This window comes from Protopterus annectens, chromosome 7.part0, assembly GCF_019279795.1.
Source record: "Protopterus annectens isolate FY-2018-M chromosome 7.part0, PAN1.0, whole genome shotgun sequence".
Taxonomy (NCBI): domain Eukaryota; kingdom Metazoa; phylum Chordata; order Ceratodontiformes; family Protopteridae; genus Protopterus; species Protopterus annectens.
In genome coordinates, this window is record NC_056739.1 from 883,296,018 (window position 1) to 883,321,877 (window position 25,860).

At 45.9% G+C, this 25,860-nt stretch overlaps 1 protein-coding gene across 1 annotated transcript in view; it reads right to left on the reverse strand.

The window, feature by feature from the left end:
- LOC122806764 (sorting nexin-1-like) overlaps positions 1 to 25,860 on the reverse strand; it is a 1,692,021-nt gene that overhangs the window by 1,550,404 nt on the left and 115,757 nt on the right. The gene's annotated exons all lie outside the window — the stretch shown is intronic.

Sequence of the window (25,860 nt, forward strand, 5' to 3'; positions counted from 1 at the left end):
GCACCTCTGCTTGCTGTCTCACTCTGTTAGATCATCTTTTTTTTTTTTTTTTTTTTTTAATTACTTCCTTTGCCTGTTCTGCATCAAAAGTGCAATTCCCTGGGGAAAAAAAAATATTCTGACGTGTGAATCAAACACCTGCCTCCCAACATTTCCCAACTGCTGGGATAAATTTGCTTCTCTTTTGCCTGGTACCGTACACTAAATAATCTTTGTCCACAAACACACTGTTGCCCTCAGCTTCAATACTTTTTCCCTTCTGTCAATTTTCGCAGGATCAACTTTTTGTGCTGGAATGATTGCATCTCTACCAACACACATCATGGCTGCTTTCTCATGGCCAGGTTTGGAGCATACACAGCACTGTTCCTCTAACAATCTTGCTGTGGAACCCCAGTCCAAATGCTTGTTTTTCATAAACTTAATACAGTCTGTTCATTTCAGTTTCTCTGATGCACCATAAAACCACGTTTTCTCTGCTCACTGTGTCTTTTAATTCTACTTTATGTTTTTGAAACAGCTCTTCTTGAGAAGCCTCACACTCGGGCAGCCTTTTCTTCATTTCAGTTTCTGATTTTTGAAGTATTAGCTCAGCTAAATAGCGGATTAAAGCTTCTTCTATTCTTCCAGGCTTTTGTTTTTTCGAGTCGTTAGATCAGTGTGCAGCCACCCTGGAAATCACCTAGACGATTCAATTTTGATATCTTTTAGGCATCTTTTTTCCTAAGAATGTGCAGCAGGTATTAAAGGTTACAAAGGAACTTGCTGCTAGGAAACCAGTCTTTGGTCAATGTTTTTGAAAGGGGCTTTGCATACAAAACTGTATAAGAAAAGTACAGTTTTGTACCTACCATAAATGTAGATGTTCGAGTGTTCACACTGCTGCAGTCATCACACTTGGGTTATCCTGCCATCAGGCGGTCCCGCAGTCAGCCAGAGTTCCAAAGTCTTGGTCCGGCATCGGCTGCTGTCGCTTCTTCCCTCACGCCAGAGCTCCAGGGGTATACAAGAGGTATCCGACGCCATTTTCTTCAGTTTTTCTTGCCCCAGATGTCAGGTGCCCCCAAGTAGGTAGGCAATACATATTGCTAACAAACATATAAAAGGAATACCTTCAGTTACAAGCAAATACACCACAAAGGTTGTACAGGATAGAAAGATATAGAAAAGTTCAGCTAGGTCAGAAGGGATGGAGGGAGGGTAACCTGGACTGCAGCAGTGTGAACACTCTAACATCTACATTTATGGTAGATACAAAACTGTACTATGTTCATAGTGTTACACTGCTGCAGTCATCACACTTGGATTGAATCCCAAAGCTAAGGATGGGTGGTGGAACTAAACAGGGTTTGGAGAAGCTAGTAGGCCCTGCAGAACTGCAGTGGCAAAGCCAGCTCTGGTTTTAGAGTACAGAGGCAAGTGATCGTGCTTGGTGAAGGTGTGCACTGAACTCTAAGTTGCAGCCTCCAAAATATCCTTGGTTGGTACCCCTCTGAGGAAGGCTGTTGATGTTGCTGTAGCCCTGGTGGAATGGGGCCTAATGTTACCAGGTACAGGTTGCCCATGGTGTGGGAAGCAGAAATGGATACAATGTCCTATCCATTTTGAAATGGTCTGTTTTGAGATAGCTTTTCCTTGTGATCCTGCAGCATAGGATACAAAGAGCTGGTCAGATTTTCTGAAAGCCTTAGTTTTATCCAAGTAATAATGTAATTGCCTGTGAATATCAAAGACTGTAGGAGCCTTTCCCCTTTGTTCTGGGGGTTTGGATAAAAGGTGGGCAAATGAATGGTTTGGTTTAAGGCCACACTGGATACCACCTTTGACATAAAGGGTTAGCTCGTAAAGCGACTCTGTCTTGATGAAAAATGATGAAAGGCTCCACTGCCATTAGGGCCTGTAGCTCTGAGACTCTTCGTGCTGAAGTTATTGCTAGCAGCAGGGCAGTTTTCCATGATATAAACTGTAAATCAGCTGTAAAAGCTGGTTCAAATGGTGGTAGTGTAAGTTTTTCCAAAACAAGTTGAGATCCCAAGTTGGTGTTGGTGCTCTCCGGGGCGGTCTTATGTTCTTAGCCACTCTGAGGTACTGTCTTAGTAATGGATGTGAAAATATAGGAGGATCCGTGTTGTATTGAGCTGAAATAGCTGAGGCGTGGATCTTAATAGATGAAAAGGAAAGTCCCTTGTGCAACATCTCAGTTAAAGATTGTAGAATCGGAGGAATATTTGGGACAAGGGGATTTTGGCCTTTAGCCTGGTTCCAGGCACAGAATCTTTTCCATTTGTCTGAATAGGCTTTCCTGGTGCTGGGCCTCCTGGCCTCCAGAATGACATCCATAACAGCTTTAGAGAGAAGTGTTGACTGGTTGTTTAGGTAATTTGCCATGCAGCCAGATTTAAAGTCTTGAGCTGGCTGTGTAGAATCTGATCGTTTTGCTGAGTGAGCAGGTGAGGAATATGAGGTGAAATCCATGGTGAGCCTTGAGCCATGTTCCTTAGCATTGGATACCAGTGTTAGCGTGGCCAGTCTGGGGCAATGAGTATCATTTGTGGCCTCTCTAATCTGGCTTTCAGCAGCACCTTTGCCAGAAGAGGTAGTGGAGGAAAGGCATACACTGTTGATGTTTTCCAACTGAATGAGAGGGCGTCCACTTTCCAAGCTAGTGCGTGGTATGTCCTTGTGCAAAATTTCCGTAGTTGGTAGTTTTGGGGGGAGGCAAACAGATCTATGTCTGGGCTCCCCCATTTTTGAGTTATCATTGCGAATACTTGTGGATCTAGTTTCCACTTGTGAGGCTCTATGACGTTTCTGCTTAGATCGTCTGCCAATGTGTTTTTCTTTCCTGGCAGGAACTGTGCTTGTAGTTTAACTTGGTAGGTCAGTGCTGTGTTCCACAAGGTCATTGCTTGCCTGCATAGGGGGTAGGAATGTGTGCCCCCTTGCTTGTTTATGTACCACATCACTGTGGTGTTGTCCGTCTTTATTAGGAGTTGTCCTGGATGTAGGAGGTCCTTGAAAGCTGTTAGGGCATTTTGTACAGCTAGCATCTCTTTTTGATTGATATGTAGATGCCTTGGATCTGCAGATCATTTACCCTGAATACACTGTCCTGCCATGTGTGCTCCCCAGGCATAATCCGATGCATCTGTTGTTATAGCTTGCCTGGCTGTGGGTAAGGTAAAAGGCTGACCCTTTGTTGAGGTGACATGCCTGAGCCCACCATAGAAACTCCTGTTGAAGGCAGGGAATGAGTGGTATTATAGTTTCCAAGCTGTGGCTGTGTTGAGTCCATACGCTTTTCAGGTACCATTGTAATTTCCTCATATGCAGTTTTGCATATGGCATTAGTAATATGCAAGATGCTATGAATCCCAAGGCCTGCAGATTTTTTCTTGCAGTGTGGTTTCTGTCAGAATGGGGGATGGTGTTGAAAGCCTTGGCAAGTTCAAGATAGGCTGTGTGAACCACCTTACCCTCGTCTACAGCTTTGGTGACTGCCTCAAAGAAGGCGATCAGGTTTAGGAGGCATGATCTGCCTTTCACAAACCCAAACTGGGTGGGGTCCAGAGTTTGCAGGTTACCAAGGTCTTTGTTTAGGAGTTCCATGATGATACGTTCCATGGTCTTACAGACCAGGCTTATCAGGCTAACAGGGTGATAGTTCCCAGGATCAGTGGTGACTCCCCCTTTTGTGGAGTGGGATAACTGTTGCTGCGCATCATTCAGTGGGCACAAAGCCTGACGTGAAGCTATGATTGATAATGGTGCTTAGGTGGGGAGCCAGCTCGTTCTGTAGTTAATGTAAAACGCAGCCTGGGATATTGTCCGATCCCATGGATGCTGTGTTTTGGCTTTAGAGAGTGCAGCTTTTACCCAAGTAGTTGTGATTACAGGGACTCTGCATTCTTCCTGTATAGCTATGGGCCCTTTAGGGGGTGAGAGGGGGGGTAAAGTTAGCACTGAACCTGCCAGGATGTTGGCAATATCAGTTGGTTCTGTAATTTTCATGCCGTTGTGCTGTAACTCAGAGCAGATCTGGGTGTTGCCAATGAAATTCTTGACTTGGCTATAGAATGCTTTGTGGTTGTCCCTAGAATCAGTGGCGATTTTGTTTTCATAGCTAGCTTTGGAGGATCTTATATGGGATCTCAGATTCTTACTGAGGCTGACCAGAGAGCTTCTCCACTCATAGGATTTTACTTTCTTTTGCAACAGTTTCTTCTTTCTGCTGTAGAGTTTGTTTATGGCAAGGGACCACCAGATTGGCTTCCTTTTTTGGGGGGATAGTGTCTTAGTTCTGTTTGGGATAGCACAATCCATGCACTTGTGTAAGTGCTTCTAGGGGGCATTTGTGTAGGATTCAGCAGTTGTAACTGTATTGTCCATCTGCATGGGTGTCATGATGTTCGCCACTTCTGTCTTAAGAAGCATAAAGTTGGCTTGGAGAAATTTGTTACCATGGAGTCCTTATTGAGGGGGGTGATTAGCTTATGGTCGGATCTGACCCACGAGGAGTTGACTTCAGGTGTGGAACGCCGGTCACTCATACTGGTAATGACTAGGCCTAGGATATTGTTGCCCCTGGTGGGGGTTTGGACAAGTTGATCCAGTGCATTGGAATTTATGAATTCCAGAAAGCTTTGAGCGAAGGAGTTGGTACACGAGTAGTTTTACCAGTTAATGGTGGGGTAGTTGAACTCCCCCATTATTAGGGTGTTTGGTTGAACCCTAATATTTTCCAGTATGTCAAGAAAAGAGGAGCGGGAATCCTGGGGAACGGTGGGGGATCTGTAGCAAGCTACAATTTGGATTGCAGTTTTGCCTAGTTAGTTGCACTTTGATAACCTCAGATGCATTATGCGGAGCAACTAGCCTGGAGGTGTGGATATCCTTAATGAATAGAGACACCTCCACCTTTGGTGTTCCAGTCTAGGTTAGATGGCTGAAAAGTGTGGTGCGAGTTATAGCCTAGTAATGCAGGGGTGCTCTCTGGAGCCTTGAACCAGGTCTCGGGCACTGCACAGATATCGATGTTCTCCATTTCAAGGAGTGCCTTGATGGAGTGCATTTTGAGATTTAGACTTCTAGCACTGAGTAGCATTACCCTCAATTTTTGCTTGCGTGTTCCTGTTACGGTGGTGAATTTGTCATTTGAACCTTACCTAAAAAAAGGCACTATAGGGGAGGCAAGAGCCTTAGCCTGTATCTGGAATCCCAGGGGTGACAAGGTGCAGGCCATCACCAGCAAAGCAACATGGTCTGTCGACCATGTCGTCCCAGGCAGACAGATACTGGATCCCACTTAGAATGACACCAGAAGCTTAGCCAATTGTTGAAGTGAATCATTTTGTCCTTGTACTGCGGTATTCTGGGCAATGGCAGGATGCTACTCAGGGCTAGGGTCATACCTGCCTGGGCTACAAGATTGGAGAGCTCTTCCATGTCTCTTTTCATGTAGTTTAGGGAGGTACGTCTCAGGTCATTCACACCAACATGGACAATGACAGTCACATTTGTACTTGTTGCGGAGTGACCCAAGTGCGTGGGTTATGTGGCAGATCCTGGCACCCAACAAGCAGCGGACAGAAACATTCTCCTTGTTAAGCCTGGTGAGTGGGACATCAGTGTGCCTGACTATAGAGTCGCCTATGACTAGTGTTGGGTATGTTGTTTTGCCTTATGGGCTGTGGTTGAGTGGCACACTGAGTCTGTGGGCTGTGTGTTATTTGGGTTGTGTTGGGGGGTGGAGGTTGCTTGCATTTCTGCTTTGGAGGTCTCTGTTGCTTGAGCAGATTATTACCAAGAGCCTCCGCAAATGTTTTTGTGCTTCTATGTGTGGATTTTGGTGGTGTACGAGTGTGGTGCAAGTGTTTACCTACTCCCTCTTGAGTGTCAAGTTCAGTCTTGGTTGATAAGCTAGAAGGCTTCCCTCCAACACAAAAAGGCTTGGGGGGGGGGGGGGTTTGGGACCTGACAAGTTTCTCGCCCAGGCTAATTATTTTCTCCTCTGACATTTCAAGCTGCTAGCAGCCTAGGTACATGTGGAAGGAGCCAAAATCTTAGTAACAATGGCCAGCTATTAAATCCTTGGCACATCCTAAACCTACTGCAAAAGTGATTTAATCAAACATCTACTGTTATGGTTAAGGGCCCTTACACAACTATATTTTTTCTTAAAATATTTCAGAGCTTAGATAAAATTATTTTTATGACAAATGGAACATTTTCTTGTAAAGAATTACACAAAGTTGTACAGATCTGAGATTGATGTTTATTAATGATTTCTAACATTTAAAGACTTGCACAACAAACTAGAGGGACCTGCAAACACTAGATGTTATTATACCTGATAATAAAAAAGCCGTTCATATCGAACTGAAAGCAACTCAATGGGATGTCAAAAATAGTAATTTTACATTTCTCCCAAACTTTAAAAAAAAAAAAAAAAAAAAACATGCAACCTAACTTAAAATTCATGGGGAAAATGACATTCAGAGCAAACAGTACAACTGAAATAAGCACAGAAATATTCATACCATAGCTTTCTGAAATTCCAAGAACTTGCACTAAAACTTGCCTGCTTTTCCCAACAGTCCATATATAGCAACAAGCAAGAAAATTTAGAGAAAAATAACCTGTAAAGCTATTGTGTACCAGTTAACATGATTTTGGGAGTCATATCTAGACCAATACATCTTGCATTCTCCCCATTACTTCAATCTTTCTATGGAGTGTACTAAACACTTTAAAAATGACTCGGATCTGTGCCTGAAAACTCATTTCAGATTGATGCATTTGGCAAGTGAACTGAATCCAGGGAAAAGGAAGTAATACCTTTCAAAATGTCCAGATTTTCACCTCATATTTTTGGTCCATTCTTCAAATTTTGTGATTTTTCTGGATTTTTATGCCAAATCAGTAAGGATTGAATTCACTCGATAATGACAAACATTCGAGTTTCAGACTTAATACCCTTCAGAAAATGGATGGTAACATAAGACCTTTTATTCTAGCAACCTTCTACCACTCCACCCATACAGTACAAGAAGGAATCAGTACTGCAAACTAAACAAGGATATACATTTTGAGCATAGAGTGAAGCTATTACATTAGCAGCATTTCTTAGTAGTTCTCAGCTTGCTAACAATACTGACTGAACTGACTGTTGTAGCCTTGTGACCCCCCCCAGCTAGTACAGTAATCCTAACTGCCCAATGGACAGTATACATTTAATTCAGATCGCTGTGACGAAATTAACCATCAAGCAGCCCTCTCAATGCTTTCTGTCTTAGTTTGTATCACTTGGAGGCCCACCTATTTATTTGCATCTCTATACATTCCCCTTCATTGCTAACGTATCTCCCTACTCGATATTAATCTGTGCACAAACTGGTTACTAATCAGCAAGTCAATGTGAAGACACACTCCCATCCTTAATAAACTTTGCTGCCTCTTCTCTCCTTCACTTTACAGGTAGCTTGAATTATTACTTACCCCCTCTGAGGCCTTCACTGATTTTCACCGATTGCCTCACTGGTTTCTTTGCATTCCACCTGGTTCACACCCCTTGTGCTATCTCCCTCCCCCAATACCAAGTCTATATTAGAATCCTGCTGGAGCCATCTTTAAATTTCTAGTCTCCCACCAGGACACAAGTGCTCTTCAGCAATTACATTCTGCTTGCTGGTAAGCCATTAGATCTCCGGAATTTGTTTAAAGTGTTCAGATTTATAAAGTAATACTTGTCTTGGTGGGCTCTGACCCGCTCCGTTCGCTAACGCTTGGGCTCTCTCCGCTCCCCTGCCCCCTATTCCCTCCTGCCCCCGTTACCCCTACATTTATAGTAATCACAGCCACACCTACAGCTCACCCTCACATCACCTCCACCAATCACAGCTCAAGTCATATTACATTATACCACACCAACTTGCTCCACACAAAATAATCCCAATCACTCTCATTCCCACTAGGCATTTTTTTACTTCATCCACACTACTTCCCCATCCACATATAGTGCAACGCTACAATTCCTGTTCAGACCCCCCACCTAGAACCAATTTAAACTTTATAACCATGACTATCACACAACTAAGTCTAGTCTGTCATCTCATAATTCTTTACACCACCACAAGTTATCACTCTAGCAATATCCCTAAACGTAGTAGCACAACACTATATTACGCACTCTCATATACAGACACCACACATAATATCTGCCCACAATTGTTCAAGAACAACATAACGGCCCAATTCAGAACTAAAACACATATGCTCTCATTCCTACTCCAAAAAAACACAATACTTTCTCGCACTCCTCACCAAACTCAAACATCTGTATCACCATTTTAATACCAGGCTCACCATAAGTGGGGATATCCACCCCAACCCAGGCCCAAATCCATTCTGTCCAACACAAACTGCTCCAACCCAAATGTCTGAACATAACACCCCCACTTTCTTCATCCCTGGGCAAATCAACAGCAGCAGCAAAACTAACCATCTTTTAATGCTAAATATTAATATTAGAAGTATCAAAAATAAAATACCTGAACTCCAGGCCACAATGGCACACTACTCCCCAGACATAGTTGCTGTAACAGAAACCTGGCTAAAGAAAAACATAGCTAATTCAGGAGTTCTCCCTACTGGCTACAATATCATTAGACAAGACAGACCACTTTATAAAGGGGGTGGAACTGCCTTACTGTACAAGTCCAACTTAACTATCTGTCAATTACCAAACTCCAACCCCTCCCCCAATAATTGGGACATACTTATCTAACTAGGAAAAGCCGAAAGATAAACAGCGTATCTCGCAACTTCAACTTCACCCAAAAAAGGTCATCACCACAATTGTGATCTATATTTCACCTGGTAATACACCTGCTAGCCTTGAAGACTTCTTATCCTGGTGTTCTTCCACATACTCACAAGAAACCCTTATTCTAGGGGACTTCAACCTAGATTGGTTCACCTATATATCAGAACCACCAAGTAATCTAATAAATCTCCATGGCTACCAGCAGCTAGTCCAAATTCCAACTAGATGTGATAAAAAATCTAAAAGGGAATCCATCCTTGACTGGGTCCTAACTAAAAACCCCACATTGTACCCTCACACAGGCAGTCTCCCAGACACCTTAAGTGACCACAACATAATAAGAAGTTATGTTTTTACCATAACATTCCATGTTGGTTGTCTTCTTCTCGCCTTCTTTCTTGCTGGATGGGATGGGTTCAGAGCCGACCCTCGGCTCCGACTCTGCCTATACTATAGCTCGAGAGCTATTTTTACCGGCTCGAGGCAGCCCTATATCCCACAATACCATGCGCTAACTCCCCAGATCTCGTTGGCAGCTAACACAATAGTATAAATTTATTATTATTATCCTTATTTCCAAGTACGGACTCCCTGCTTGTAACACTAAAGATACGGGGAAACCGTAAAGTATTGTATCACATGAAATAGAAGGACTCAGAGACCTTCAAGTCTGTCCAGGCTAGGGGGCAGGAGGGAGGGACGCAAGAAAGAAGGCGAGAAGAAGACAACTAACATGGAACATTATGGTAAGAACATAACTTCTTAATGTTAAGTTGTCATTCTCACCTTCATTCTTGCTGGATGGGACAGCGTCCCTAGCACCTTGGTCCTGGGTGGCTCAATGGAACAGACTCCTGAGTACGGTGGAACCAAAGTCAGCTCTATTTCTGGAGGCTATATCAAGTTTGTAATGGGCAATAAAGGTATGTTGAGAAGCCCATGTAGCTGCTGCACATATGGCGTCTAATGGTAACCTTGCTTGAAAGGCTGTTGATGTTGATAGTGCCTAGCTGAATGAGCCTTAGGCCTAGACGGGAGTTGCCTGTGTCTCAACTCGTAGACAAAGGTAATAATGGATGTCAACCATCTGGAAAGAGTAACCTTTGATACTGGAAGCCCTTTCTTCCCTTCAGCATAAGAGAGAAAGAGCTGATCTGACTTTCTGAATTGTTTTGTCCTGTCTAGATAATACCGTAGTTGGCGATGAACATCCAATGAATGTAATTTCTGTTCAGCCCTGTTTGAGTAGTCTGGGAAGAAGACAGGCAAGTCAATAGAGTGGTTTAGATTTGCTTCAGAGAAAACTTTCGGTAGGAAGGAAGGGTTTGTTCTGAGGGTTACCCTGTCTTTATGAAAGACCAAATAAGGGGGACCGACAGACAAGGCTTGGAGTTCCGATACCCTTCTGGCAGGTGTTATGGCTACTAAAAACAGAGTTTTCCAAGAAAGAAGCTTGAGGGAGCAAGAGGCTGCGGGTTCAAAGGGAGGCAGAATCAATGACGTTAGAACCAAATTTAAATCCCATTGTGGAGGCGGATCCTTAACGGGAGGTTAAGCAAGAAGATGCCCTTGAGGAAGGCTTTACAGAGTTTGAGAGACATAATATTTGCTTCTGAGAGCCCCACATGAAAATTAGCAATGGCCGCTAATTGTACTCTGATAGTGGCTGACGATGACCCTGAATGAAAAAGCTCCACCAGAAAGTCTAGAACCTTATGAATTGGTGTATGGAAAGGATCCAAGGACCTAGCTTGTGCCCAGAGCGAAAAACGCTTCTATTTACTCGCATAAGTCTCCCTAGTATTGGACTTATGGGAACCAAGAATGATATCACGGACAGGAAGAGAAATAAGGGGAAGCCTGGCTATGGCTGGAAGTGGAGCAACCAAGCTGTGAGGTTGAGGGAATGAAGAGACTGATACAGTTTGCCCGTTAGATGGGTCAACAGATCCAGAAGGGGTTCCAGATGCCAAGGCTGTTCCAGTAGATAACTGTGCAGGAACGGAAACCATACTTGTCGAGACCAATACGGAGCAATGAGAATAATTTTGGATCTCAATGCGGTTGCTTTCTCAATTAATTGCGGAATCAACGGTAAGAGGGGAAAGGCATATAGAAGACCCTGGGGCCAATCGTGAACAAGAGCGTCTCTGGGGGGATGGCCTGGTAGAGGGAAGTGTGAAGAAGTCAAGGCACTTGCTGTTTTGAGGGGTTGCGAAAAGATCACAGCAAGGTTGGCCCCACTTCTGAAATATTCTGCCTGCTACCGCTTGATTTAGAGACCACTCGTGAGGCATGAGGATTGTTCTGCTCAATCTGTCCGCTATGACGTTGGACTTCCCAGGGATGTGCGTTGCTATCAGAAACCGTTGAGAGGAAATCGCCCAGTGCCAAAGTCTGAGTGCTTCTCGACATAGGGGGTAGGACTTTGTTCCTCCCTGCTTGTTTATGTACCACACCACAGACATATTGTCTGTTTGAATTGCTATAGTCCCTGTGGGAAGAGAGTTCTGAAGGGCTTGCAACCTTAAAAGCACCGCTCTCATCTCCAGGACATTTATGTGCAGGTGGCATTCTAATTGTTGCTATGTGCCCTGGACAGTCCTGCCCTGATAGTGCCCCCCCCCCACCCGATCAGGGAGGTATCCGCTGTCACCGTGGCAACTGGGGGTGGAAGAACAAAGGGTCTGCCCTGAAAGAGCTGAGGGGAAACCATCCACCAGGAGAGGTGTTTCTTGCATGATGGGGTTATAGGTTCATAGATTTATACTAGGCTATCTGCCCTAAGGCATTTATAAGCCTAGCCCAAAGTTTTGTGGCTTACGCCACCCCTTATGTTAAAAAAATACTGTGCCCATTAGTTTGTTGTGCCTCTGTCCAGCAGTGACAGAGATGATTCCCGGGGTAAACCTACGATCTCCCATCCACCGGTCAAGATTTCTCTTAAACAGAGCCAGCGAGGTGCTCTGCCTCACATGGACCGGGACTCTATTCCACAGCATAGGGAGTCTGTGGGTGACAAATCTATCCCTCCAGCATGTCCTATTTATATCCGTGCTAAGGTTTAAGTCACTTGCTCTAGTGGATCTGGTAGATTTGGATTTTTTGAGGTGGAGCATGTCCATTAATTCCGGGTTGGACATGGCCTTGTATGTCAGGCACAGGTCACCTCTGAGCAGGCGGTATGCGACTGAATAGAGCTGGAGTTTCTTCAGTCTGGCAGCATATGACAGATTTTGGAGTTCCTTTATCCTTTTGGTGAGGAACTTTTGGGGTCTCTCCAATTGCTGCATGTGTCAGGTGAGATGCATCCCGAATGGGGCATTGTACTCTATCATTGGTCTGATAAGTGAAGAGTACAGGGGAACAATGACCTCACTTGATCTGGATGTGAATCCCTTCATGATCAGGTGGGCAATGTAGAGGGTCTTTCTAAGCACTTTAGCAATGTGAGTGTCAAAAGAAAGGCCACTGTCAACCTGGGTCCCCAGGTCCCTGATAACCTCTTCTGTGCTTAATGGATTGCCACCTATATGGTAGCTTGGGGTTACCTTGTTTTTCCCCGAAGGGTATGACTATACATTTTTTGGCATTTAACTTCAGGCCATGGCTCTGGCACCAGTTATCAGTTTCCGTGAGACCCTCTGAAGGATATCTGTGTCCGATGTACTTTCCACTATGGCGCCCAGTTTGCAGTCATCTGCAAACTTTGTCAGCCATAGTCCTCCTATGTTTGCCTGTACTTCTGAGAAGTAAATGCCGAACAACAGGGGGCCAAGGACTGAGCCCTGTGGGACACCACTTGTGACCGGCTTGGAGTCTGACATGGCGCCAGCAACTCTAACCCTGTGGGTTCTGTCCTTTAGCCAGTTTGCAACCCATCTTGTGACATATGGGTTTACATTTAAGCTGTTAAGTTTCTCTATAATACCACAGTGGGATATTGTGTCGAAAGCTTTTGCAAGGTCAAGGTAGGCTGTATGGACTGCCTTTCCCTCATCAATGGCCTTGGTGACTGTTTCGAAGAAGTCGACCAAGTTCAAAAGGCATGATCTGCCCTTGACAAAGCCAAACTGGGTCGGGTCCAATGTCTGCAAGTCCCCTATGTCTTTGTTTACGAGTTCTATTATGATCCTCTCCATAGCTTTGCAGACCAGGCTTGTTAAGCTTATGGGGCGGTAATTTCCAGGGTCCGTAGAGGTACCGCCTTTGTGGAGTGGGACCACAGTTGCCGTACGCCACTCCTTGGGCATGTATCCTGTGGTAAGGCTAAGATTAAACAGCTGCCTTATATGCGGGTTTAGTTCCTCGTTGAGTTCGTGTAGCACACAGCCGGGGACACCATCCGGTCCCATTGATGCTGTGTTTTTAGCTTTAGAGAGAGCAGCTTTCACCTGCGCATTTGAGATGTCTGGGAGGCTACACTCCGCTGGGATAGTTCTCTCTCCTTTTGGGGGGGGAGAGGGGGGTGAACTTTGCACTGAACCTGTCTGCCAGTATGTTGGCAATGTCTGTGGGTTCAGTGATTTCTGTATCATTTTGGACTAATTCTGCGCATATCTGGGAGTTTCCATCCAGGTTTCTAACATAGCTGAAGAAGGCCTTATGATTGCCTTTTGAATCTATTGCAATTTTTCTCTCAAAGTTGGCCTTGGATGATTTTATGAGTGCTCGTATTTTTTTACTAATAATGATCAAGGGTGTCTTCTCTTTTATGGATTTTGCTCTATGTAACAGCTTTCTCCTCTTATTGTAAAGTTTGTTTATGGCTGGGGTCCACCAGACTGGACGTTTGCCCTTGGTGGAAAGAGTCTTGGTTTTATTAGGGATTGCCTGATCCATGCAGTCCTGGAGGTGTTTGTAGAAGGCATCTGTAAGGGCTTCCGCAGCTTGGGTTGTGGTTTCCACTGGCTCGGGGGCCTTGAAGGATACCACAGCAGTCTTGAGTAGTGTGAAGTTTGCTTTAGAGAAGTTCTTCACTGTGGTCTTTTTTGTTTGGGGTGGGGGCGGGATGTGGATTTCCAGTGAGATAAGTTTGTGATCTGATCTCACCAATGAGGGATATACTTCCGGTGTGGAGCATTTTGTCCCCATGTTTGTGATGATCAGATCTAGTATAATTTTCTCCTCTTGTGGGAACGGTGACCAGTTGTTCCATGGCATTTGAATTTATGAACTCCAGGAACCTTTGGGCTAGAAAGTTGGGGCTTGAGTAATGTTCCCAGTCTATATTCGGGTAGTTGAAGTCACCCAATATAATGGTGTTTGGAGATACATTTATACCCTCCAGTGTCTTCAGGAAGGCTGTGTGGGGTTCCTAAGTTTGAGAGGGTGGCCTGTAACATGCTACAAATTGTAGAGCAGTTCTGCCTATGGTTAATTGCACCTGGATGGTTTCCGATGCTTCGTGCGGTGCCACCAACCTGGAGGTGTGGGTATCCTTGATGAATATGGATACACCCCCTCCTTTTGTGGTGTGGTCCGGGTTTTGGGGCGACGCATGATATGAGGTAAAACCTAATAGTGCCGGGGTGCTCTCAGGAGCCTTGAACCAGGTTTCAGTCACAGCACAGACATCGATGTTCTCCATACTGAGAAGGGCCTCGAGTGCATGCATTTTGAGATTTAGACTTCTGGCATTGAGCAGCATTACCCTTAGTTTCTTCCCATTTTTGTTTTCTAGGGTGGTAGGTTTAGAATTTGAGCCTTGCCTAAAAAAGGCACTATGGGGGTGGCAAGAGCCTTAGCCAATATCCGGAATCCCAGGGGTGACAGGTGCAAGCCGTCCCTTGTCTGTTTGAATTGCTATCACCGTGGCAACTGGGTGATGTTGTGAGTCATTGGGAGCTGTTGAAAGGACCACTGAGAAAACAGCATCCACTGAAGGATTCTCATGTGGAAGCGGGCTAATGGGAGGAGAAGGATCGCCGCTGCCATGAGGCCTAACATTTTCAGCACTAACTTGACTTGAACTCTGTTGGACTGAAACAGAAAAGTAAAACTCTGTTGGACTGAAACAGAAAAGTACAGTTTTGTACCTACCATAAATGTAGATGTCCGATAGATATGCAACTGCAGTCCTGACATATGGGTTGTCCTGCCTCAGGCAGCCCTTCGGTTGGCCAGATTCCAAAGTCTGAATCCGGCGTCGGCCGATGTCGCCCCCTCCCCGACATCAGAGCGGCTGGAGTACAAAGGCATCAGCAGACACCATCTTCTTCAGTGTTTCTTGCCCCAGATGCCAGGTGCCCTCCAAGGAAGGCTAAATTTGTGAATGGATAAACAGAAAAACCAGACATGCACAACAGTAATAAACAGATACACCATAACATATAACCCCAGCTGATAGGTAAGGGGAGAAAGGACCCAAAAGGAAAAAGAGGGGTAGGAGGGAGGGAAAACCTGACTGCAGTTGCATATCTATCGGACATCTACATTTATGGTAGGTACAAAACTGTACTATGTCCTTCAAGAATGCAACTGCAGTCCTGACATATGGGTTGAATACCATAGCCAAGCTGGGGGTGGTAGGACTAAGCAAGAGATGGTGTAGCTAGAAGGCCCTGCAGGACTGCCGAAGCAAAGCCTGCTCGGGATCTAGAGTATAATGGTAGGTTGTAGTGTTTGGTAAATGTATGCACGGAGCTCCATGTAGCAGCCTCTAGAATATCTTTTGTAGCCACTCCTCTTAGAAAGGCTGTGGATGTGGCCATAGCTCTGGTGGAGTGTGGTCTAATATTAGCTGGCACACTTTTTCCATGGAAAAAGAGAAGCAGAATCTGATGCAGTGTCCAATCCATTTTGAGATAGTTTGTTTGGTGACTGCTTTTCCTTGCACTCCAGCAGCATAGGCTACAAACAGTTGGTCAGACTTCCTGGTGGACTTTGTTCTGTCCAAGTAGTAGCGTAGTTGTCTGTGAATGTCTAAAGTATGCAGCAGCTTTTCCCCTTTATTTTGAGGGTTAGGAAAGAAAGTAGGCAGGTGAATTGCTTGGTTTAGAGACACTCTGGATATCACCTTAGGCATGAATGAAGGATTGGTCCTAAGGGAAACTCTGTCCTGATGAAAGATGAGAAAAGGAGGAACTGCCATGAGGGCCTGTATCTCCGAGACTCTTCTTGCTGAGGTGACTGCCAACAGGAAAACCGTTTTCCAAGAGAGAAATTGCATTTCTGAAGATGCTGCTGGTTCAAAAGGAGGAAGAGTTAATTTTTCCAAGACGTAATTGAGGTCCCATGCAGGAATTGGTAGTTTCCTTGGAGGTTTGATATTCTTTATGCCTCTTAGAAACTGTCTTAGCAAGGGATGCGAAAACACAGGTGGATCACAGTTGTAATGTGCTGCGATAGCTGAAGCGTGGATTTTGATGGAAGAGTACGAGATGCCACTGTGAAACATTTCTGCCAAGTATTCTAATATCTGAGGTATGTTCATCAGTGATGCCTCCAGGCCCTTGTTGACATTCCAGATGGTGAAACTCTTCCATTTGGCCGAATAGGTTTTTCTGATGGAAGATCTGCGTGCCTCCAGCAAAATTTCCTGAACTTTTTCGGAGAGGGAGTCATGGGTCACAGTCCTGGAACTCTCCAAGCTGTCAGCTTTAAGGTTTGCAGGTTCTGATGAACAGTCTTGTAATTGTGTTGAGTCAGGAGCAGAGGCCATTGAGGCAAGGGCCACGGTTTGGTGTGAGTTATGCTCAGTAGCAGAGGATACCAGTGTTGCCTTGGCCAGTCTGGAGCTATCAAGATTCCTCTTGGTTGTTCTGCCTTGATCTTCAGTAACACCTTGGTGAGCAAAGGTAGAGGAGGGAATGCATAAATTGTTAAAGCATTCCAGCTGAAGGAAAGAGCATCCGTTCTCCAGGCTAGAGGATGTTGCATCCCTGTGCAGAACCTTTCCAGGTGATGATTGAGATGAGATGCAGAGAGGTCTATGTCTGGTCTTCCCCATGTGGATGTTATTTGTGAGAAAATGCGTGGGTGTAGCATCCATTAGTGTGGATCCAAGAAATTTCTGCTCAACCTGTCTGCCAGAACATTGTCCTTGCCCGGAACAAACTGGGATTGCAAGTAGATGTTCAGTTTCAGGGACTTTTCCCAAAGAGTCATTGTTAGTCTGCAGAGAGGGTAGGAATGAGTGCCCCCTTGCTTGTTTATGTACCACATGACAGTGGTGTTGTCTGTCCTTATTAGCAGATGACCTTGCTGAAGAGATTTTCCAAAGGCTTCTATTGCATGCATCACTGCCAGCATCTCTTTTTGATTTATGTGCTGATGCATTTCCATGAGAGTCCATTGCCCTTGAATGCATCTGCCGTCCATGTGCACCCCCCCATCCATGGTCTGAGGCGTCTGTTGTAATAGTTTGACTTGTTGGAGCTTTGTTGAAAAGCATGCCTTCGTTTAAGTGACTTGCTTGAGCCCACCACAAAAATTCCCTTTGCAGGCATGGTATGAGTGGTATAATGTCTTCTAGGTTGTGGCTGTGTTGAGACCACAAGCTTTTTAGGTACCATTGCAGCTTTCACATGTGCAGTCTTGCCAGAGGGATTAGAAGAATGCAAGATGCCATGAACCCCAGGGCCTGCAGGGTCTTCCTTGCGGTCAGGTGGGTTAGTTTTGCTAGGCTTTTGAAGTAATCTGTTAAATGCTCTTGTTTCTCCTCTGTGAGGAAAGCCATTTGTAGCTGTGTGTCCAGCTTTGCTCCTAGAAAAATAATCTCTTGGGATGGCAGTAATCTTGATTTTTGAATGTTGACTGTGTATCCCAAAGCCTGCAGCAACTGAATGACATAGTCCAAGTGTTTTATCAAGGTTTGTTTGCTGTCTGCTTGTATGAGGCAGTCGTCCAGGTATGGGTATATTTGAATCCCCTGGAGTCTGCAATGTGCCACTACTGCCAGGCATTTCGTGAATACTCTGGGCGCAGTAGATAAGCCAAACGGCAATGCTGAGAATCGATAGTGCTCTGTTCCTGCAAGAAATCTGAGGTATCTTCTGCAACTGTGTCCGATAGGGACATGCAGGTATGCCTCCTTGAGGCCCAGAGTAACCAGCCAAGACCCCTTGCCCAGCATGGGAAGAAGTTGCTGTAACGTCAGCATCTTGAATTTTGGCACCATGAGAAAAGTATTTAGAACGGACAAGTCCAATATAGGCCTCCATTGTTTTTCTTTTCTTGGAACAAGGAACAGTCTTGAATAAAATCCCTGGCCTTGTTCCCGAGGAGGGACCTTCTCTATTGCTTTTATTTGTAACAGCTTTGAGACTTCTATGAGTGCCTCTGCCCTTTGATTTTGTGGCAGGTTTGGCATGCCTTGTCCCGTTAGTAAGGTATGGAAGTGGAACCTGTAACCTCTGTGTATTATGTCCAGAATCCAATTGTCCTTTGTTACAATGTGCCAGTTTTTTGAGAATAGAGATACTTTTCCGCCTAGAGGTGCTTCTCTTTGAGCCTTGGTAGGCGGAGTGAAAGGTAAGTCATTGTGATTGTCCCTGTGGTGCAGGTGAACTGCCTGTGCCACTTCTCTGATTTTGTGGTTGCCATTGGCGACCCCTGTAGGAGCCTCGGTATTGCCCTCTACCTCGTGCACGCCTGTTCTTTCCCCTTTGAAACTTGTCAGAGTCTGGAAAGGACCAATTCTTTGAAGGCCAATTCCTGTTGAATCTGGGTGGCTGAACCTGGAGGAAATCCTTTACTGTCTGTACTGATTTTGCCTTCTCCTCAATCGACTTCAACACAACCTGAGCATTAGCACCAAAAAGCTTCTGTTTATCCAGAGGTGCGTCCAGGAGCTTTACTTTAACATGATCCGGCAGTGGCTGTTCTTTCAACCAAGCATGTCTACGGATAACAGCCCCCGTCATAGCTGCCCTACATGAAGCCTCCAATGCATCATAACCACACTGAAGAAAATGATTGCTAACCTGCTGAGAATTATGAACCAAATCCTGCAATGCCTTTCTATCTATAGGCTCAGGAGAAGCTAGCTTTTTCTGCAAATCATCCAGTAAATAATCCTGGTACTGAAACATATGAAAAAGACAGTTAAGTGACCTCATGGCAAGGGTGGAAGAGGTATAAAAACTTTTTTACCCCATCTCTCCAGGGACCTTGCTTCCCTGTCAGCTGGCAGTGGATTCTTGGCTGAGGAGGTAGCCACTCCTTTGGGGCCCTGTGAAATAGTTTCTAGATCCACAGAGTGGGCCTTAAAGAGATGCTTGTGAGTGTCAGGGACCCTGTAATATCCGTCTGGCTTGACAGGAGCAGGAGGGAGAGAATCAGGGGAAGCACTGGAGTCTGAGAATACATCATCCAGGACATCCAAAACTGGAGGGATAGCTAAAGGTCTGTGCTGGGGTAACTTAAGGAAGGTACGTAGCCTTTTCCTAGAATCAGAAAATTCCTGACCCTGCCACTTAAAATGTTCCCTCATGGAGTGGAGGACTTCACCAAAAGAAAAATCCTCTGGAGAAGAGGCAGAGGGAATTGATTCCTCAGCATCAGAGTCCTCATAGGCCTGGAAGGATTCTTCTTTGGTATCTGAATGCTCTGAATCCCCAGAGGCTTCATCTGAAGAGAGGTTGTCTGCCTGCTCAGTTCTAGGCCTTTTTTCTGCAGGAGGCTGAGAACCTCTGTCTGGGTGAGGCTGAGACCCCCTGATGAGAGATTAGATCTGCAGCGAGACATGATCTGTCTATCAGAAGAAGGGGCCTGAGAAGTAGGTTTAGGATGAACCTTGGCCTGGCTGGCGGCCTTAGCATGTGCAAAGGCCTTGATGGACATGGATACAGGAGGCCTAGCTGCCCCACGTGCAGGGGTAACTTTGTCCACAGGAAAGGTGTCGGGTAGATCCAGAACTTCGGTTTCTGGAGGAAAATCAACAACCGGCACCAGTGTAGTCTCAGAGACCGAAGAACGTGTTAACGCGGTGTCATCGGCCTGGAGCGGTTGAATTACCGCTTCCGAAGGGACCGAAGCACTCGCGGAGGGCTTAGGCGTTATATCGGTGGAAGACGCGGGCCGAGGATGTCGGTCCCGGTCCTTTCGTTTTTTGGTAGTTTGTGCTGTTGGTTGTTCCGACGGCATGATGTAAGCGTAGGATTCGCCAAAAAAGTCTTCGGCAAATTCCGCCTGGCGCCTGAGAGTGCGCTTATTAAAGCAAGCACAGGCAGCACAGGCCGAGACGTCGTGGTCTGGGCCCAGGCAAGGGAGGCAGTAAGAATGGAAGTCCTTATGAGGTATTTGTTTACCACAAGACAAACAATTGTTAACTTTCTCAATTTGTTCTGACATCGACTGAGGCAAGAAAAAATGTTCCCCAACGAGGTACTTAGCTTTTAGATGACTTCGGTAACTGAAAACACAGGAGCTGACCGACCGGCACTTGCAAACTGCTTCTGCTTCGGGCACCGCGTGGCAAGAAAGACTGAAGAAGATGGCGTCGGCTGATGCCTTTGTACTCCAGCCGCTCTGACGTCGGGGAGGGGGCGACATCGGCCGACGCCGGACCCAGACTTTGGAATCTGGCCGACCGAAGGGTTGCCTGAGGCAGGACAACCCATATGTCAGGACTGCAGTTGCATTCTTGAAGGACATCTGAACATTCCACCGTATGTCTGTCACTCTCTGAGGTGGTAATGTTGCAGACATTTCTGTGGTGTTCAACACGGCGCCTATAAAGTTTATACATTGACAGGGCAACAAGGAGGATGTTGCAAAATTTATAGAAATACCTAGATTGTTGCAAAGTTGAACAGTGTAATCCCTGGCCATTATAAGATGCTGCTTGGTGGTAGCGGAAATGAGACAGTCATCTAAATATGGAAACACCTGGAATCCTTTTTGTCTCAGGTGAGCCATGACCACTGCCAAGCATTTGGTGAACACCCGGGGAGCTGTGGTGAGACCAAAGGGCAGGGTTCTGAATTGATAATGATTGGCTCCGAGCCGGAAGCAGAGAAACCTCCTGGAGCGCCTGTGTATCTTTATATGATAGTACGCGTCCTGGAGGTCTAACGAGCACATCCAGTTGTCTCTGCCCAAAAAGGGTAGAATGGACTGCAGTGTTACCATCTGAAATTTTGTCTTTTGTACAGAGTTGTTCAATCTGCTGAGGTCCAAAATGGGTCTCCAGTCTCCTGTCTTTTTTGGTACCAAAAAGAATCTGGAGTAGATTCTGGATCCTAGCTGATCTGCTGGGACTGCCTGGATGACTTTTTTTCTAACAGCTTTTTTATTTCTAGCTGTGCCTGACCCCTTTGTCCGGGTGGTATGTCTGGTAGGGGTCTTGGCGGTTGTACCGGAGGGGAAATGAAGGGAATTTTTGTAACCCTCGGATATGATCGACTGTACCCATTTGTCTTGGAGAGGGATTCCCGACTGCCTCCGAAGGCGGACAGTCGGGCAGCTTCTCGGGGATGCTGAAAGGGTTGGTCAGGGAAGGATTCCCTGGAACCCTGGTTCTGTGGACCCCCTCTGCCCCTGGGGCGGCGTCTGTTATTGTTCCCCCCTCTGTCTCTGGGGGGAAATTCACCACGTGCGGCAGGCGCGACTCCCTGTGGTTTGTGGAACCACATCTTTCCACCCTTCTGGCCCTTAGGATAAGGTCTAGAAGGTGTGGCAAAGTTGACTCCCATGGCAGAGAGAGTCTTACCACCTTGCTCGCATCTGGTGAGGGTATTCTTCACCTGAGGTCCAAACAATTCTGAACCATCAAAGGGGGTGTTGGTGAACGACGCCTTGAAGGGATCAGCAAAGTTAGAGTCACATCCAAGCGTGATGTCTCAATGCAACACCTGTGCTTGCGGCCCTACTCGCTCCATCGGCTGCGTAGGAGATAAGCCGCATGGAGGAGTTGACAATGGAATTCAGGGTAGCCAGCTGGGAGTTCATCTTGTCCTGATAACCCGCAGCAGAAGGATCCTGTATGGTTTCACCCAGCTCTTTGAGCAAATCTCTCTGAAGGCGGGTGAAATGACAAATAGTTCAGTGACCACATGGCGAAGGTCGCTGAAGCAAATGTCCGCTTACCATACCTGTCCATGGTCCTGGACTCTGTTAGGATGAACAGGTACAGAAGGATCAGCTAATTCCTTCTTAGTGGCTGCTGCTACCACCATAGCATCTACTGAAACACCTTTGGTCAGAAAGGATTTGTCCTCCGGAGCAGAAATAAATTTAGAGGGCCTCCTAGGGGTAGGTTCCATTGAGTCAGGAGCTGCCCACGCCTTTCTGGCCACTACTTCCAATAGTGGGTCAAAATGGGGAGACACCCAGGAGGTGGAAGAACGAGATCCAAAAGCGTCAAGGTAAACAGACTCGTCCTCAAAGGGTTTGAGAGTGGACCAATTTACCCTCTGTTTCAGGATCTCTAGGATGTCTGAAAGAGACATCCTCAGAAGGGGATCTCGGGGAATCCTCAGACTCATCCAAGTCGGTGTCCGACGTGACAGACTCGGGGGAGTCTATGTGCTTCCTCTTGCACTTTCTTTTCCTAGGGGGTTCCCCTGAAGCTTCATTGGAGGCCTCGGAAGAGGAGGAGACACCCAAAGTGGGTACCCTACGCTTTGGATCTCTGCTGTCAGATGCAGGAGGATGGCCAGAGACCGTAACAGGCACTGTAAAGGGAGGAGCTGCAGAACTTAACCTTGGAGGGGACACTGGGTCCATCACACTCCTCATCACTTCGAAGGCTCCCCTTTCAGCCACCAAAGGCAGTCCTGGCTCCGAAGAGACCCGAACCGCTCCCGGCACCGACAGAGAAGGCTCCGAGAATGATGGACCTCTCCACGGACGGAACCAATGAAGAAGTCGGAGTCAACGACTCCGGAGCCGAAGGTGGAAGTATCGGCTCCGATGTGGGCAAGGTTACGGTTCTGACAAACTCCGGCTCCGAACTCGAAAGGCGAGTCAGGGGAGGAATCGATGGTGGTACCGAGGGAGCCACAGTCTGGTGAGACGGGCTTTGGAGCATTTGGGCTAGTGCCTGAGATTTTATGAGTCTACTGACCACCCTTCTCAATATCATGGTCGGAAAGCTGGATGACCTGGATGAATGAGTCCTATGACTCTGCTCCGATAGAAGTGGTGATCTCGGAGCCAATCGGACGGATTCTAGAGAGGGGGATCTAGAGCGCTTGCGCGCTGGAGTCGGCTCCGATGCAGGTTTCAGAGCGTATACGACCTTGCTCGCTTCGGATCCGATTGGAACCGATGTCGGAGCCATCTCAGTTACAACAGTCCTCGACTCAGAAGCTGGAGCCGAGGGTTTGGCGGTTTTAGAAGACTTCCCCGAGCCAGACTTGGACGGGGAGTCATCGGGCTTCAATAAGCCCCTCAAGATGAGCTTATTACAATGCTCCTGCAGGACTCTTGAACTAAATCCAGGACAGACAGAACAAGAGTCCTGCAGGTGTAAAGGCACCAAGCAGTAGATGCAAGAAGTGTGACCGTCTGTCAGAGACATTTTCTGACAGCACGAGTCACACTTCTTGAATCCCGAGACCTTAGCGTCTTTGGACATAGTCCTAAATACAGGAAACACAGTCAGCCCACACACTCACTCAACTTGTACCCAGAAAGGAGTTAAGGGGACTGACTAAAACACCCACACACAGACACTCTAAGGGGTGGGGGAAACTAAGCTAAAGCCCATAGGCCCGATTATAAAAAATAACTAAAAGGAGGGGAAGAAGGGCTACAAAAGGGCTGTAATAAATAAAACTATCGATAGGGACCCAAGGTAGAAAAACTATCTGGAAAGACTATCTGAAAAATAGCTCTATTGAAAAAATTCTCTTTTACTGAACTGAGCCGGTAAAAAAAAAAAAGGCAACCTCGCAGCGAAGCGGCAAACGAGATCTAGAGAGTTAGCGCACGGTATTGTGGGATATAGGGCTGCCTCGAGCCAGTAAAAATAGCTCTCGAGCTATAGTATAGGCCGAGTCGGTGCCGGGGGTCGGCTCCGAACCCATCCCCATCCAGCAAGAATGAAGGAGAGAATGACAACTTAACATTATACTTTATACATAGTAGAACAAGCATATGCAAAACCACTAACTATATATCCACTAGAAACACACAAAACTTCTCTCCTGAGGTCCTCAACACTTTACTCTAACTGTGACTGGACCCCCCCCACCCCCTAAAAACCCTCCCACTTGACCAGGCTGTAGCATATTTAAACAAAACATTTCTACAACACACAGACACAGTCACTCCACTGCACAAAATCAAGGTTAGAACCCCTACAAACCCCTGGCTCAGTAAAGAAACCAAACAAATCCTCAGGTCCAGACACACTGCCTGGCTTTACTATCAAAAAAACAAAAACACAAAGCCTAACTACCAAGAACCGCACAACCGTGCAAAATAAATGCATTACGCTGGGCAAAAAAATCCTACTACACAACATTACAAACTAAATACCAACACAACCCCCAAAAATATTGGAAAAATGTAAACCAGCTACTAAAATCCACCCTAAAGGCTATCCCCAAACCAACCACCCCTGACACTAAGTTCCCATCGAAACACAATTCAACTCCCACTTTGTGAACTCAATTCTATCCTTGGTATCACAGGACAGTTCCTTCTTCACTACCCCCCCCCCCAACACAAACAACATTAATACAAGCTTTACCCTCAAAACAGTTTCCACAACTTCAATCAAAAGCATGCTCTCCAAACTAAAAACCTCATCAACAGCAGCTGACCTACTCCCCAGCTATTTCTTGAAACTCACAGCAGATGCTATTGCTATCCCAGTCTCCACTCTCATAAACAGATCAATTGTTGAAAACTGTGTGCCCAAACTCTGGAAAATATTCTATGTTACACCCATACATAAAGGCGGGACCTCCACTGAACTTAACTACAGACCCCATTGCTTTACTCTCCCCCCTGGCCAAAATCCTAGAAAAATGCATCCATACCCAGATGCTAAGCTATCTCCTAAACAGCAACATCCTGTCACCTACTCAGCATGGTTTCAGACCTGCCCATAGTACCACTACAGCCCTCCTCTGCTTCACAGACACAGTAAACCTTCTCAAAAATGAAGGCCTACAGGTGTCAAATCTTTTTTTGGATACGTCCAAAGCATTTGACACAGTCTCGCACCAAATCCTGCTAAACAAACTAAACCAATATCGCCTATCAAATTCCACTCTTATCTGGTTCCAAAGCTACTTAACTGACACGGTACCAAGCTGTGAAATGGGAGAATTCTCTCTCTCCTCAGCTGCCCATAACTATAGGAGTCCCACAGGGTTCTGTCTTAGGACCACTACTATTCACAGTCTTCACAAATGACCTCCATACCTCCACACAGCATGCATCTATCATACAGTATGCAGATGACACTATCTTAATCTGTGCTGCACAAAACATTCCCACCCTCCTGCAAACAACTCAACTAGCATTCTCTGACATTGAGAACTACCTTACCAAAGCCCAACTTATCCTCAATCCAAAGAAAACTCAGCTTATGATTATAACCAGTTCTAACAAAAGCACTGACAACAGTCAATTCACTATCTACTTCACAAATCCTACTCCAATTGCTCCAGTGGCACAAGCTAAGCTATTGGGAATAACCATAGACTCCCAGCTAAAATTTGATAGTCATCTCAACTTAACTATTAAAAAAGTGCATGCCAAACTGGGATCACTCTACCGTATCCCGCTCCCAACTTCTGTCCACCCTACTCTATGCATCTCCCATTCTGACTAATCTCAAAAAAACTGAACTATGCAAAATGGAAGCCTACTATAACAGAATTGCCCGCTTTGCTGCAAATTGCTCATATAGAACTCATCACTGTACTGCTTTGAGATAGCTCCACTGGCTTGAACTGCCCAATCTCCTAACCTTCAATCAGCTCTGCCTCTGTCTTTCTATCACCTCCCCAATAAGTGTCCTGCCCTCAAAAACCTAGTACAACATCACTCAGCCAAAAGGCCTCTTAAATCATCAAGCAAACTACTACTAGAAGTCACCAACAGCTACAATAACTTTGGAGATGCGCTATATA